Source organism: Panthera leo, chromosome B3, assembly GCF_018350215.1.
Source record: "Panthera leo isolate Ple1 chromosome B3, P.leo_Ple1_pat1.1, whole genome shotgun sequence".
NCBI lineage: Eukaryota > Metazoa > Chordata > Mammalia > Carnivora > Felidae > Panthera > Panthera leo.
This window is the reverse complement of record NC_056684.1, coordinates 11,693,021-11,710,199: the sequence shown is the minus strand read 5'-3', so window position 1 is coordinate 11,710,199 and position 17,179 is coordinate 11,693,021. Positions and strand designations below refer to the sequence as shown.

The window sequence follows — 17,179 nt, the reverse complement described above, 5'->3', positions numbered from 1 at the left end:
CAGGGAAAGAGAGAACTAGGGCTGGAAAGGAAGAAGGTCATCATCTCTTTGCCACAGCCCCAAACAAAGAAGGGCCTGCAGGAATTCCTGGGAGGCTGCAGGATTATGCCACATCTGGATCCCTGGGTTCTCAGCAGTGGCAAGACCCCTCTATGATCTATTAGGGGGAACAGATCAAAAGCCCCCTGTGTGGACTGGAGCCCCCTGTGTGGAAGTGAGAACAGCCTTCACAGAAATAAAGACAGCTATAAGGCCGGCTCCATCTCTGGGCCTCCCAGACACAGAAAAGCCCTTCAATCTCTTTGTACATGAAAAAGACAAAATAGCACTCAGGGTACTCACTCAGACTGTAGGACCTTGGCCACAGCCAGGTGCATACCTGTCAAAGAAACTGGATCCTGTTGCCGCAGGGTGGCCACTATGTCTTAGGGCACTAGCGGCCACAGTCCTACTCATTAAGAAAGCAGACAAACTTACCCTGGGGCAAGGACTTAATGTCAAGGTCCCACACACAGTTATGTCCCTCATGAACACACAGGGGCACTGCTTCCTCTCCAACTCTTGGCTAACATGATACCAAGGGCTCCTCTGTGAAAACCCGTGGGTCACCCTCGAAACAGTAAGGACATTAAACCCAGCAACTTTCCTCCCCACGGAAGAGGGGGAACCCGACCATGACTGTTCCAAAGTAATAGATGAGGTCTATGCTAGCTGCCCAGATCTACGGGATCAAGCTATAAAAAATCCGGAGCTCACCCTGTTTAATGACGGTAGGGGTTACTTACAGGAAGGTGCCCAAAAAGCAGGTTATGTAGTGACCACAACTACTGAAGTCTTAGAAGCCAAGACATTACCTGAAGGGTGGTCAGCACAACGAGCTGAACTATATGCCTTAGTCCGAGCTCTCACCCTCAGTGAAGGCAAACGAGCGAACATTTACACTGACTCTCGATACGCCTTTGTTACTGTACCTGTACATGGGGCCATCTATAAGGAAAGGGTGCTCCTTACTGCCACAGGGAAAGCTATCAAAAACAAGAAAGAAATACTAAAACTCCTTGACGCCATCTGGCTTCCAAAGGAAACAGCAATCCTCCACTTTAAGGGACACTGGAAGGTAGACTACCCCACAGCGTGGGGAAAGCGCCTGGTAGATGAAGCAACCAAGGCCACAGCCGGCAAAGACACAGATAGGCCTGCAAGGACCCTGATGTCTCCAGTGAAAACCCGTCCACCCAGTTACATTGGAGAAGAAAGAAAATGGGCCGTGGCAGAAGGGGCCACCCTGACTGAGGAGGTATGATGGTTATGCCAGATGGATGTGTCTTCGTTCCATCAGCAACAGGGGGACACCTAGTCAAGGAGTATCACCAACTTGCTCATCTAGGAAAGACTGCATTAGAGGCCCTCCTCAAATAACACTACTACATCAGCCAATGGCCAGCGCTATGCAAAGCTACCAGTGAACAATGCATAATATGTGCTAAAAACAATGCTCAGTCTGCACCATGGCCCCCGCCAGGTGTCCAAAGAATAGGAGCTAACCCGCTTTGAAGGTCTAGAGATAGACTTCACAGACGTGCGGCCAAGCAAGGGGTTCAGATACCTCCTGGTGATAATGTGCACATACTCTGGATGGGTTGAAGCCTTCCCGACCAGGACGGAATGAAGCCAAGACTTGGCTAAAGTCCTCCTGCGGGAAATCGTGCCCCGGTTGGGCCTGCCCTTAACAAGTCACAGTGACAATGGGCCCGCATTTGTGGCGGATATTATGCAGACCTTGACTAAGTCTCTCAACATTACCTGGGGACTTCACACCGCTTACTGGCCCCAGAGCTCAGGAAAAGTAGAGCAGATGAATTGCACCCTCAGAGAAACCTTAGCAAGTTCCTGTCAAGAGACTAGCCTCCCGTGGCCAGATTTACTGCCCTTAGCTCTAGCATGCTTGCTGCACACCTGGGACATTAGGTTTCTCCCCCTTCGAGTTAATATATGGGTGGCCTCCCTCATGCCTGGGAAATCTTTCAGGAAACTTACAACAGGTTGGGGATAAAGGAATAAGTGAACAGCTTCAGGCACTGGAGACCACCTTAAATGAGTTACAAAGATATATTATAGAGAGAGCCCCAATTCTCCTAGGGTCCCTAGTACATCCCTTCTTGCTAAGAGGCTCAGTCTGGGTCAAGGACTGGAAAAAGAAACCTCTTAAACCACAGTGGACTGGGCCACACATTGTTATCTTAACCACCCTTACCGCCCTTAAGGTTTCAGGCATCACCCCATGGGTTTATCATTCCAGGGTCTCAAGAGAGCCAGTCCTGAGGAGTCTCTGACCTGGAGAGCTGACCCAGACCCAGTAGACCTGCTCAAACTAACCCTCTGGAAGACTCCAACTCCTGAGACCTTCAGCCCTGCTCCAGCCATGTCCCAGAAGCTGGCTGGTCTAAGCCTGGCCGAAGCCTGAGGATTCGACGGATTAATTGGACCATCCTTAACACCCCTGTTCAAGCAACTCTGTCAACCCCTGCCTCTTGCCTTGCTTCTTGCCATCGGACTAGCAGAGGTTGCCTCAACAGATTGGACATGGGTCAAAAAGCTTATGTTGGGTCTCACCTACCTCCTCTGGATGGGAGGGCTATTATGTATTCCTTAGATCTTATGCTAACCTCTCTCACCCTCACAATTATTGCATACCCACAATGTCCTGAGGATTGTTATAAGATGGTAACAAGAGGAAAGTCAGAGAAAACAAAAGCATTCAGCTCCCTCACCTCAATAGAAAATGTTACAAGGCTGGGCGGGGGGGCGGGGCTTTGTTTGCCAGTCACAGGACGCTGGGTCACGTAAATTTTGGGCCACAGAGATTATCAAAACAGATGGACTCTGCAAAAACAAGGGCCTTACAAAAGGGAAGAAAGCCTGCTTTACTTACCTTCCCCTGTTGGGAATGTCAGATGGGGGAGGAATGCAGGATAAGGCCCTTCAAAAGGTTATAAAAAATACACAGGCCAAGCTGGTACAGCCATAAAGGCGACCACTCCAACACCCTACTGGGGCCTAAACCTCTCGGCCCTTAATCAAATGATTTCTGATTTCCCACTCTCTGGCGCTGGCCAACACCACCTACCAGGTCCTCCATGGCATAAACACCATCCAGATTTGCTGGATGCGTTTGCCTCTCCCCTGGAAGGGCTTACTTAGCCACTCTTGTCCCCTGGGACTGGGAAGCTCCTGAAAATCTCACAACAAATGCTACTGTCTTAATTGGGCCCTTGGCTACAGGGGTCCTTCTCACAAATGCTGTTAATCTAACTTGGATACTCCCTGAGGATACAGACGGGACCTCCCTATGCAGGAAAAACCTAACCATAGATAAAAATGAAACCCTATGCTCACCTCCCGGGGTTTTCTGCCTATGCTCCAATTCAGCCTATCAATGCTTAGAGGCCAACTGGACTCAGATGCGCTAGTCTTCCTACACCCCCCACCCCCACCCCAGATATCTGTATACACTGAAGGCCAATTCCTGGCAGCCTTTAGCCCTAAGCCCCAGGCTAAACCAGGAGTCCGGCTACCTGTCCTAAGACAAATAGGAATTGCTACAGGGATAGGAACCGGGAGACGAGGCATAGACTCTTCTGTAGGACTATACCACAAGCTATCCCAGGAACTAAATGAGGATGTGGAGCGGGTCGCTGACTCCCTGGTGACCTTACAAAATCAAATAAGCTCCCTGGCAGCAGTAGCCCTCCAAAATAGGCGAGTCCTCAATCTCCTTACTGCAGGAAAGATAGGCACTTGCATCTTTCTAGGAGAGGAATGCTGTTATTTTGTAAACCAATTAGGAGTAATCAAAACTAAAGTCAGGGAACTGACAGAAAGAATTCAACGCAGACAACAAAAGGGTAACAGTCTTTGAAAAGGATGGGATTTTGCAAGTTGGACACCTTGCTCCCTGCCCTGGCAGGACCACTCCTTTCCATAACCTTGCTCGTAACCATTGGCCCACGCATCCTAAACACCCTGGCGTGCCTCATTGAAAAGACTGCCACATGCCAAACTGCAGCGTGTATTTCAGCCCTTCAAGGATATCAATCGATAAGACAGAAAGATGACGCCTACTAAAAGGAAGATTTTTAAAGGCATCAAAGTGGGCGAATGATGCGGGGGGAAAAACAAAACCCTGACCTAAAAAGAAAAAGGAATGTGGCAGGCACACTCGAGATTCTTAGGTTAGCCCTTCTCCATTTGTCCGAAGGCCAGTCCTCCCTCCCCCTCTTCCTTGGCTTGTTTGTCTCTCTCAGCCATGGGCACAAATGCGGAAGCTGTAAGATTATCAATTGCTCGGGGCTCAGATCTTTGGAGAAACGGTCTCCCCTGAGCCCATCAATGTAAATAAATCTCCGATCCTCCAAGATCTCCGCTCCAGGAGTGCCGCTTGGTTCTTCCGTCAGTGATCCAGCCTGGCTCTGTAACAGGGGAGGGGCAGAGAGAGAGGGAGACGCAAAATCTGAAGCAGGCTCCAGGCTCTGAGCTGTCAGCACAGAGCCCAACGCGAGGCTCAAACCCACACACCGAAAGATCATGCCCTGAGCCAAAGTCAGATGCTTAACCAACTGAGCCACCTAGGCAGCCGATTGGCAGTATCCTTAAAATAAAGCGAGGGATCAAAATACTTGTGCTGCTACCTTTGTTGAGGCTAACGAGAATCTGCAAAGATTCAATATTTCTCCGTTTTTGTAGACAGGACACAGTTATTACAGCATGCTTAGAGAAACAGCAATAATCAAAGCTTCAGTTTCTCACATCAAGCCACAAGTAAACGTGTAGTTCTCTGAATAAGCCTGTTTTTACATCACATACAAGGAATCTATTTGCCAACGAACTTCCTTAGCTACTAAAGATTGTGTGGTCCTTGTGCCAACAACATAATCGAGCATGACTGTTGAAATATCTGGAGGACTGTGATCAGATGGCAGAATAAACAAACCCTACTACGTGCTCTGGATTTTCTAACACAGAACGAAATGTGAATTTCTGGGCAGCTTTCTAGGTGCGGAAAGAGGCAATTTATTTCCATTTTCTCAGCAGCAGAGCCACCTCACCCAAACCTTACAGTGTCTTTTCAAGAAATCACGGAGTCTTTTCAAGAAATCACAGGTCTCAGGACTCCAACTTTGCTTTTAGGTCCTTTCTATTGGGTGGTGGGTTCTTTTGGGTTTTCTCAAGTCCAAAAGAAACGCAACTTGCATAGCCGATTGTTTTTTCTCCAAGTGCATAGAAGTCTTTCACAACGAGTGTTAACAAATGTAAAATTCTCTAACGCACCCTTCTCCTTTAGACACCCCTCCCCAATTGCTGTATAACCTTCACTTGTTTTTAAGTGGGCCTAACAGGAACACTGGAGGTTCTTAAAGACAGCATATGTCAGAATTAACTGTGAGGCTTTTCCTAACAGAGCCCACTACCAACCACTGCCCAGTAGCTCCACACATTTGAAAAGGACAGGTACGGCCAGGCAAGACAATAACTTAATGGCTTTTAAATCCAGGCAAGGAAAAGGAGACAGGTGACTTGAGCTTCATTTTATGATGTCATAGCACGTTCAGGGCAGAAAGGAGTACTTTGCATTTTATCATTCCATTTTATCATTCCAACTTAATAATGCCATTAAAGGACAGCAAACACTCAAGGTGTTCAGAAAGATTCCCTACTCCCTTTAAACCAGATAGGATGCCCGTTCAAACAATGTAAATCTAAGCTATGACAATTTAGGAGGAAATGATAATTGAAAATCCTCCCTTGAAAACAAAAGCTCTATTAAGCAATGTTTGAAACTTCTTAAGTAAGGTTTTGTTATCTTGATCAGTTTTACGTGAGACAGAACATCAATATTCTACTTTGTACGCACATCACATACATCGGTGATTCTTATCTCACTGGTGTTTAGAGAGAAAAGTTAGTATTTATTTAGATGCTCCTTGTGATATGTAAACACAGATTGCAACAGGACTAACAATTTGCTCTTATTAGGAAATTTTACAGAATAGTTATCAGTTCTATCCATCAAACATTATCTATTTTAAAGTGCTGTGATTAAGCTTCTGAAAACCAATTACCTGAATGAAGTGAACTTTTTTGTTGTGCGCATTCTATGCCTGTGGAGTCATCAAGAAGAGAGGGCATATGTATGAATCTACCTCACTGGGTTTTGCTAAATTGCTATCAGAATCTGAGTATCACATGCATGCTCGACCAATCTGCCGCAAATGTCAGAAGAGGTAGATGCTCAGGGAGAAACTGAAGGACTGGATAATGGTAGTAAATTGGAAAGTCTGTTTAAGTAGCTGAATTAAAAAGTTTGGAATCCTAACCATCTGCTGAACTTATTTTTCTTTTCTCTTTTCTTCCCTCCCTTCTTCAAATAGTTTTTGAGTATCTATGTACGGGTCAAAAACTCAAATATCCGTAGTGGCCAGGAACAAATGTAAATAAGCAAAGCAGGTGGATTTTAAGAAAAATTGAGACAGACATATTTTATGTGTCTAATCAACACAGAGACAACTCTTCTCTCCCACCATGAAATGGGCTCTCTCCCACTATCCTCAGAAGATGCTTTAGTCTTGCTGCCTCTCTTTTGGTACTGAGAAGTATTTTACTCTAAGAAAAATATCAGTGCACACTCACTATAAATGATACCTCATACTTGGCTTCAGTGGGAAAACTATAGGGAGTGGCAAAGGCTGAGGCAGAGTGGAGAGCTCCTGTCCTGTCTAAAGTGGTGGTCTCTGGGTCCGTGGCTCTTGATTTCAGCTCAGGTCATGATCTCAGGGTTCCTAAGATAGAGTCCTTTGTCAGTCTCTGTGTCGACAGTGTGGAGCCTGCTTGGGATTCTCTCTCTCTCTCTCTCTCTCTCTCTCTCTCTCTCTGCCCCTCTCCTACTCACGCTCTCTGTCTCTGTCTCTTAAAATAAACAAACTTCAAAAGATAAATCAATAAAGTGGCCAGTATTTTTACCAGGTACCTGGTGGAAACAGGTACCTCTCTCTCTCTCTTTCTCTCCTCCTCCTCTCTCTCTCTCTGCCCCTCTCCCACGCATGCTCTCTGTCTCTTAAAATAAATAAACGTCAAAAGATAAATCAATAAAGTGGCCAGTATCTTTACCAGGTACCTGGTGGAGCAGACCCAGGATGGCCACATCTTAATTTTAAAGAGACGTCAAAGACCCTGGTTTGTAGGTAAATCCAGATTTTAAAATGTGATCTGGAATTTTTTAAAAAACAAATTTTAAAAAGAGTTAAACAAAATAGTTTGGTGGTCTGGATGAAGCCTGTGATTCACCAGTTTGAGCGTCAGGCACCCTGCTGTGAGGTGTTGGGAATTCAAAGCCTTTTTTTTTTTGTTTTTTTTTTTGTTTTTTTTTTTAGAAAGATCTTGGATCTTGGGGTGCTTCAGTGGCTCAGTTGGTTAAGCATCCGACTTCAGCTCACGTCATGATCTCATGATTTGTGAGTTCGAGCCCTGCGTCAGGTTCTGTGCGGACAGCTCAGAGCCTGGAGTCTGCTTAGGATTCTGGGTCTCCCTTTCTGCCCCTCCCCTGCTCTCTCTCAGAAATAAACCTTGAAATTTTTTTTAATTAAAAAAAAAAAAAGAAAGATCTTCAATCTCAAGAAGTTTATGGACTAATACATTTAACATGACTAGGCACCCATGTCTATGTGTGCCCAGGGGAGACCAAGTCAGATGCAGGTTAGTGGGCAGGGAGGCTGGTCAGGAAATGATTCCAGAAAGTAAGTATGCTGAGCTGTCTTGCTAGTTGAGTGACACAAGCAGAAACGTAGAGGAAGGAGGTCCAGTGTCAGGTATCACCCTGTGCTAAGGCAGGGAGGCCACAAGCAACCTGAGCCTTTTGTTAAAGAAGCTGAGGTCGGGCAGAGGAGGCTTAAGAGGTTGGGGGAGGGGGAGGTCCTCCCCGTCAGACATGTCCAAGGCTGTGCAATGAAGAGGGAAGACAGAAGAGTTAAGACTGAACTCAAAAGTACATGAAAGCCAGTTGTCTGTTTGGCAGGTCTTAGACACATTTTCATGGTCTAGTGCAGCACGCAAATTCACTCAGCATCTGCTGGAAATTAGATGTAATTTCAAAGTAACCAGGAAGTAAGAATTCGAATTAAAATAGAAAACCTAACCCTCAGCATTAGGTAATATGCTTCTCCTGGCTTCCTACTTTTTAACTCATTATTATGTCTGTGTGAAAAGGTGGGCTGGTGAGGTGAAAATTTGAATCCAAGTAGATTCCTTGATTGGAAGAGCTGACCTGAGTGGTCTCTGTATCTCGTGTCAGGGTAAATATAAATCTAAAGAAATAAATTTCCCTAGGACAGAAGGGGGTCTCTAAAGTCAAACATTTACTTTAGAAAATTTGTGATTGTAAATTCTCTGCCCCTTTGAGAGGCATGTAAACCTTTTTAAAAGCTAAATAAGCCTCTTGCCCTTTTTACAACCCGGGAATGACCTGGGAGCCATCTCTTTGAAATGTAATCACCAAGGAAGAGAGCATCCCTATTTCTGTGGGAGGGTAGGAGTCTAACTCAGGTTCCCCGTTCCAAGTTACAAACCTACCTCCTGTGATAAAGGTGTAAGTTTACTTTTTCCTTTGGATAATGCGAATTAGCTAATAGCGATTTCCAGCTACCAATTGCCAAGGTGAGTTCAAGATGAACTCTGTATGACAAATGGTGCCAAGTCCTCTTACTTAAAACTAGTTATTCTGAGAACAGGTATGTGATAGGGTGTATCTGCTTAGCTGTGCAAAAGGGTGAAATTTCTTTCTGTCCTTCCAACCTCTCAATGGATTGATGTGATGCACGTCCTATTTCGGTTTAATGCTTTCTCTATTCAGTGATGAAACTGTTGTCTTTCTCTTCTACTTATGCAAAGATTTCTTCGTGTTGGCAGAAGATTTTGTTTTTAATTTTATTTGCCCAACACCTGCCACCAAGGTTAGTTGAATTTGTGTCTTCCAGCTCGGGGTCTGGTAAGCGTCTAAATGCCCTGACTGATACAAGCGTGAAAAGTCTATTCACAACAAAGAGGAACATTATTTCAGGGAAAGAGACTTACACGCTCGTCCCCCAAAAGTGCTGCAATTAGAAGACATCATGGACTCCCTGCTGTGTTTTCGGAGGCAGCATGTGGCACAGCGGCAGCCTGGCGCAGGCTCTCCTTAGACTGCCTGGGCTGGACTCCGTTTCCCTCATTTACTAGCTGCGATGCTTCCGGCAACTACTCGACCTCCTGGTGCCTTAGTTTCCCTACCTGTAAAACAGGAGAGAAAAGCTATCTCGTAGTACCCGCCTCTTAGCACAGTGCTTGGCTAGTAAAAAAGCCTCAAAAATTAATTAGGATTATTTAGCAACATTATTCCAAGATTTGTTATAGACAGAAACGCCTCTGGGACGTAAAGATGAATAAAACATAATTCCTATCCCCAGAGGTATTTACCATCTTAGAATAATGATAATGGTACCATGAGATTAATCTGGGTTTAACCTAACCTTTCAGGAAAAAGAAAAACAGAAAAATCAACAGGTATTCTTAAAGGAGAGCGGATACGGCCAGGGGGAATTACCCTGATTGAGCTCCACTTAATTATATGGTCTTTAACATGGGGCGTCATAGACCGGTTTAAATTTGAAAACACTTCTTCCTGAGCTAGCGTAACAGGAAAAAACAGAATTCTTATCAAAAGAAACGAACGTATCCCCAACTTTGAAGCCAAAAGACTAGGAGACCACGGCTCACACACCCTGAGGCGATCCCCGATTTTTCTCCCATCCAGACAACCTCAACAGAGAGGACTTTTGTAAAGTTCTAATTGTAAATAAAAACTGACAACAGACACTCTTAAGGCCAGTCGTACAATTCTCGCTTTCCGCTAAGCTTAAGGGTGTTCAATTGGCTTTGTTCCGTGCGTATTAAAACAGAACTCGGAGGCCATCTTGGAAACAAAAGGGCTTTGGGGGCCAGGGGTAGAGGAGGCGGTATCCTGGCAACGGGAGGCGCGCGTTGCGCCGCGCAGCCGCACTCCGTCGCACCCTGCCCCCTGCCGCGTGGGCGGGGCTGTCCCGGCCGTGGAAAATTACCGCGGCTGCTCTTAAAGGCACCAGCTCATTTCGTACCTGAAGCCCCTGCGCTAGTGGCCCTTGTAAGCTAAGATGTGGAGTCTCCATTTTATCTTCCTAGAGGAAATAAATTCATTTCGCGGTCTATAGGACTAAATCTATAATTAGGCAAATAATATCGAAATGAATAAGCTTCCATATAACCAGGAAAAGGGGGGAAAACCCCAAACACCTGAAATATCAGCTGTGGTGTAAAGAGAGCCACTAAACACATGAGAACGGGATGAAAGGAACAACTTTAGGGAAAAAGTTACATAGACTATGCAACAAGTTTAAAAATGATTCGGCTCTGAAGCAAAGTAAACCTATTTTTGACAGATGGATTGACAGAACACACTAAACCTTACAAAAAACAAGATAAACGTGTTTAAGAGGCAACAGGATGGGTTCAACGTGCATCAAAAATTTATCCTCTCTTTATAGATCAGTTTTTGCGGTAGAATAAATAATCTATGAGATTTTTCCTGGTTCTTAGTCGTCAAAGAACTTTCTTCATGTTCGAAACTCTTATGATGTACAAGTTATGGGATAGGTTTATTGCTGTCTTACTTCTCTGAAAGAACAAATAAAACCTAATTCTCCTGGTTTTTGCAAGGTAAACATCTAGGATATATTCTACTACGCTCAGTGGCTCTAAATTTATTCCCCTTACCAAGCTATATTTACTAGAAGCCATCCTGGAAACATCAGGGTGAAAAAGAAATATTGGCCTTCCCCAAGTAAAGCTCTTGACGTATTGAATCTCTGTTCAATCCGTTTTAAAATATGAAAGATGGTCCTTTATTCTGTTCCTCCTCTGTTGGTTTGCTGGGTAGTAGTTGTCTTTTCCTTTGTAAACTATCGGGCATACCCATTCACTCCTGTACCCAGACTCTGTGTCAGAATGGATCCTTGCGAAATGTGAAGGTGACGTTCCAGGCTTGTCGTGGCCCTGGCAAATGGATTTTCCACTCCAGGACTGAGCCATTTTCCTTATGCTTTTTTGCCTTATTAAGTCACATTATGTCGCCACCCCAAGCCCTTTTTAAAATGTCCCTTTTTCCCCTCCTAATGTAAATTCTGTCACATTCCAATCACCACTTCTTAGTAATTTGATGGACGTTTATGTTTTTTTTCAGAACTCACAGCTGTGATATTTGAGCACTAAGGATTTTTTTTGTTTTTTTTTTTTTTTTTTTTTTTTTGCGCGAGTTTAGACGCGTAGGACAACGTTTAGCCTGTAAGTTTCAATTTGGGATGTTAAAGAAGAGAGGACACTTGTGACATTATCTTACTTTGTAGAACCACAGGGAAAGCTAATTACATGTAACAAAAAGGTGTGTGGTGTAGAGTTGTCAGTCGCTCCTAAGCTGTAGGGGAATGTGCTTTAATGTCAGGGGAAATGTTCCTTTGAAACAAAAATATGTGCAGGCGCTGCTCGTGTCTACATTTTTGGCCTACGAGATTTACCAGGGCTAAGAGACTGAAATCTGAAAATGCCCATGTCAGATGAGATGCTTTTTCTAATTCTTTACGGAGTCTTGCCGTGGAAGGCCTGGTCTGTAATAATACTTCACGGCTGCTGAGCTGGCCAGTGAAGGTGCTAGTGCTTGGTAGTGTGGCTTCTACCCTTCCTCCACAGCGAAGTGGCGTTTTACAACCTGAACAGTTTTTGGAGGAGGTTGATAAAGGTTTCTAACCTCGGAGGGCAGCCCTGATGCCTCCTGTGGGCAGCCTACGGTGCTGGGACATAATCTCCGTTTCGAGATGGAAAGAAGACATACAGAAAGTTCAAATGGAAAGAGTCACATGGATTTTCCCTCTCAGATCCAATTCTGCAATTAAGTGGCTAAAAGTCTAAATTACTATAAATTAGAATCTAACTCTGATGGTTTAAAATGAAGGAGTTTTGGAAGGAAGCAAAGTTTTTAAATATGTAAAAAGAAAAATGAGTAAGCCAAGCTGGGAGATGTGGGTCGTTTATTTAAGAAAGATGGTAAGACTGCATAGTTCGCACAATCCTCAAAGAAGAATCACCCAGGTCTGAACACAGGAAGACAGGGTTTGGGAATTCGGCCTTTGTGGTAGGGTTGCCAGATAAAATACAGAATATCCAGTCACATTTGGATTTCTGATAAACAATGAATAATTTTTTTTTAGAAGTAATACTGGGGACATAATTACGCTAAAACTATTGTTGTTTCCTGAAAATTAAAATTTGACTGGGCAACTTGCATTTTTATTTGTTAAATCTGGCAATCTTACTTTTTTTTAAAATTAATTTATTTATTTTGAGAGAGAGAGCGTGAGTGGGGGAGAGGCAGAGAAAGAGAGAATCCCAAGCAAGCTCCACACTGTCAGCACAGAGCCTGATGTGGGGCTCAAACTTACTAAACCGTGAGATCACAACCTGAGCCGAAAAGCAAGAGTTGGATGCTTAACTGACTGAGCCACCCAGGCGCCCCTGGAAATCCTACTTTAAGGGACCTAAAAAGGACACATTTAATTAGGTTTCTCCATCTGCATTAGAGTGGTAACGACCACTGAAAGCTCCCGGTTCAAAATGCCAGGCTGAGGTGTGAAATATGACACACAGCATACAACTATGTTACCACAAATAAGTAACAGATGGCTATCACTTGCAGCCCATCAAAATATCACGAGCACTTACTATTACCTTGTTCATTCATCCATTCATGCAACAATTATTTTTTGAGTCCTTCGGTGTATCAGGCATAAATTCCAGGACCAGTAAGATAAGCAAAAGTAAAAATCCCTGTCTTAGAAGAGTCCTTATTTTTGTCAAGTGAACTAACGTGAGAACTGATAATTGCAGTCAATGACTAGTGATCCCAAGTTTGATAGATAGCCATGAGAACATCAAGTTTATCTGACTAAGGCAGAGGAAAAACAGCCAGGTTTCAAAGGGGAAATTCTTTTGGAAGATGGCTGGGCTCACCACTGTATCACCAACCCGAAAGAGGAAGGGACTTTGAAAGAGACTGAGCCAGGAAAGTAGGAAAGGACATTAGTAGAGGAATCTGCTTGTGCAAAGGCAAGAAGTGTGAAGAGACTGGATTAAAAAAAAAAAAAAAAATCAAACACAACAGGACAAACCAACAATGGAAAAAACCTTGAGAATCAGGTGTAGCTGGAGCTACGGAGAGGGTTTGCTGGGAAAATCTGATAATATAGGGTGGGGCCAGATTATTAAGGCGAGTCTACAAGAGCTCAAACTCTCCTTTGGACAACCAGAATAGGATCAGGACAGTGGTGGGAGAGACCCATTGCTAGACTTTTTCAATTCACTCCAAAAAAAAAAAAAAAAAAAAAGTGTGTGTGCATGTGTATCATCTGGGCCTGGATCTTTGGAACCTAAAAACGAATACAATATTGTGGTGCCTGGGTGGCTCAGTCAGTTAAGCATCTGACTTCAGCTTAGGTCGTGATCTCTCGGTTCGTGAGTTCAAGCCTCACATCGGGCTCTGTGCTAACAGTGCAGAGCCTGCTTGGGATTCTCTCTCTTTCCCTCTCACTCTCTCTCAAAATAAATAAATAAACTTAAAAAAATGAATACAATATCAATCCTACCTTCTATATGCTCTTGGTTTTCTAGGGAATCCAGTCTCTTAGGCAGTTACATTCAGTACAGTGGGGTGAACTACATTCAAAACACCTGGGCAAATCAGGAAGTAGGAAGGAAGGAGAAATTGGCTGGGAAGGGAGGGAGTGGGCCAGCCAAGGCTTCCCAAAAGAACAGATGCTTGGAATTAAGGTATTTTTTTTAATTTAAAGAAAATGTAATATTTTATAGAAATAGTCATTTTCCCAATGGAACAAAAAAAAATATACAGTGAAAAGAAAATCTTTCCTCACCCAGACCCTTGACTGCCCATCAGAGGCAACAACCACTATTACATTAATATAAATGTAATGTAAATATACCAGCCCTCTCTCTTCTTTTTAGACAAGTGGAGGTGTCTTCTACTCAGCTTTTTATATCTCCATTTTTTTAAATGTAACAATATATTTTGGAAATCAGTACTTGTGGATCTACTCACTTCTTTTTTATAGCCCTGTATTTCATTATAAGGATAAATCATAATTTTTATACCAGTGGTCTACAGGACATGTAGGATTTTACAATATTTTGTTTTGCTATCACAAATAGTATTTTTATATATTCTTTTTTTTTTCCACATGTGTGAGGCTACCTTTGGATGTATTCCTAGAAATAGAATTCCTGGATCCACAGGTCGATGCATTTAAATGTTGACGGTTATTATAAACATTGCCCTTCTAGTGCTCGCTTCGGCAGCACATATACTAAACATTGCCCTTCTAAGGAGTTACATTGATTTATACTTTCATCCTCACGATATTAAGGTTTGAGTTTTGATGAATGAGTAGGAGTTTGCCAGGCAGATAAAAGAGCTAAGGGCATATTTTAAGAGTGACACAAGGGACAGCAAGCTGCTCAGGGCACTAGGCAGGACGGCTGCAGACTGGTTAGGAAGCAATTGGTCAAAGGAGAATGAGGAACAGAGTGCAGGTAGGAGGTGGATTAAAGTAGAAGGATTAATAATCAGTGCCTTCTGCTAAGAGCTTATTTGTGCCAGGCACTGTGCTAAGCGCTATGTACTGCCCATCATTTACTTCTCACCACAAAGAAATAGAGAGCTCCAATTTACAGGGATGGAAGCTGAGGCTCAGAGATGTTACCCTGCTCAAGGTCACAGTTTGTAAATTCCACAGAACTAGAACCCAAATCCAGCTAAGCCATTAACCACTGCTCCATGGAGCCTTGAAAGAATGAGAACTTTAGAGCTATCTGATATGGGGGAGAGGAGATTTGGGGAGACTAGAAGGTAATAATGCATTAACAAAGCCCTGGCTCTGGTGGAACGTGCCCACAGCTTGCCAGTACAGCAGTGTAGACTTTAGGGCCTAAAGTCTAGGACAAGAGACAACCTAGATTCCCTCTATTATTTCTGGCAGGGCTGACTTGAGGGGCTAGTTTACCAGACCTCTGCCTTTCATTGCTGAGCACTAACTGTACCTGAGAGTGAAATCTGGATGTTTTCAAGATTAAAGAATATTAAATAACTTTAAGTATTACAAAAATATATTTATTCTCCTTCTCCTCCTTCTTCCTACTCCCAGCCCCCTTCTTCGTTTATATCAGTAGCAGATTTTAAACTTCAATTCCATCGGTTCTCGGCCTTTTGGCTAAGATCAAGTGTAAACTTCAATTCCAAGGAGACAGGTTTCTAAGAGCTATAGAGCTCTCAAAAGCTGCTCAAAGTCCATGGTCCCTTAAAAGAACTAAAATGTAAAATATTCATCCATTTGCTGTCTTGGGTATCATCTATGAAACACAAATGATAAAATGAAAAAAATCTAGAGCTGTTTTTTTTTTTTATTTTTATTTTTTTAACGTTTATTTATTTTTGAGACAGAGAGAGACAGAGCATGAACAGGGGAGGAGCAGAGAGAGAGGGAGACACAGAATCTGAAACAGGCTCCAGGCTCTGAGCTGTCAGCACAGAGCCCGACGCGGGGCTGGAACTCACGGACCAGGAGATCATGACCTGAGCCGAAGTCGGCTGCTTAACTGACTGAGCCACCCAGGCGCCCCTTTATTTATTTTTTTGAGACAGAGAGACAGAGCATGAACGAGGGAGGGAGACACAGAATCCGAAACAGGCTCCAGGCTCTGAGCTGTCAGCACAGAGCCCGACACGGGGCTCGAACTCACGGACCGTGAGATCATGACCTGAGCTGAAATCGGACGCTTAACCGACCGAGCCACCCAGGCGCCCCTAGAGCTGTTTTTAAAAGGATTGGAGTGAAGGATTCTCTTACAACAGGTTTTAATTTCAGATACACAGCACTGGTAGAACCAAAAAAAAAAAAAAAAAAAAAAAAAATCTTCACGTTTATTACTGTTTGTCTGCAGAATCAGACTATTGAGTAGCTGGTCTCAAAAAACGATAGTCCTTAAGTAGAGATAAGCCTCTGCACTGGGGTACTGTCACCAAAAGGAAGACTTCTAGAATAATAATGATTGCCACATATGGTAGCTCTTCAAGTCTCAAATGTTTGAATATTCTTAAACTGTTATTTATTCTAGGGCAATGGATCTTATTTCAAGTTTAGTAATTAGGATTTCATTTAAAGAGAGACTAGGGTTGTTTAATTTATTTTTTGAGACAGGTTGTTTAAAGTATAGGGATGAATAGAACCGATATTGCCCCAGGAAAGAGCATCACATTCTCTGAGATAATTCTGAGATGATCACAGAATGGCTGCTGATTGATACGTATCCTTTATGCATACATTTGTCTAATTCCTTTTTTACTTTTTTTTTTTTTTAAATTTTTTTTTAACGTTTATTTTTGAGACAGAGAGAGACAGAGCATGAACGGGGGAGGGGCAGAGAGAGAGGGAGACACAGAACTGGAAGCAGGCTCCAGGCTCTGAGCCATCAGCCCAGAGCCTGACGCGGGGCTCGAACTCACGGTCCGTGAGATCGTGACCTGAGCTGAAGTCGGACGCTCAACCGACTGAGCCACCCAGGCGCCCCTCCTTTTTTACTTCTCAGTATTCTCTAAAGCATTTTTAGAGAGAAGAATGTGGCAAACAGGTTAATTTTGGAAGAATGGTCTACACAGAATAGTTTCCTTTTATTTTTTTATAAAGTTTATTTATTTTGAGAGAGAGGGTGTGCACATGCACGTGGGGAAGAGGCAGAGACAGACAGAGAGAGAATCCCAAGTAGGCACCACACTCGGCCCACAGAGCCCGACATGGGGCTCTCAGGAACCGTGAGATCATGACCTGAGCCAGAATCAAGAGTTGGACGCTTAACCCACTGAACCACCCAAGCAGCCCCAGAATGGTTTCCTGGTAAGGAGTATCCCAGTATCATCACAGTGATCTACAGAAACCTGAGAACTACTGGGCTTGGTCATTTTGCTTCCAACAGAGGTGTTTTTCCTGTCCCCATGGTTAAA

At 43.7% G+C, this 17,179-nt stretch overlaps 1 long non-coding RNA gene across 1 annotated transcript; it reads right to left on the bottom strand.

Moving 5' to 3' along the window:
• Window positions 1-4,122: 4,122 nt before the first annotated feature.
• Window positions 4,123-10,036, bottom strand: LOC122221652. Its single transcript, XR_006203361.1, has 3 exons — window positions 9,809-10,036; window positions 9,124-9,318; window positions 4,123-4,469 (listed from the first exon to the last, which is right to left on the bottom strand). It is a non-coding gene; the product is annotated as an uncharacterized LOC122221652 (long non-coding RNA).
• Between the last annotated feature and the right edge of the window lie 7,143 nt (window positions 10,037-17,179).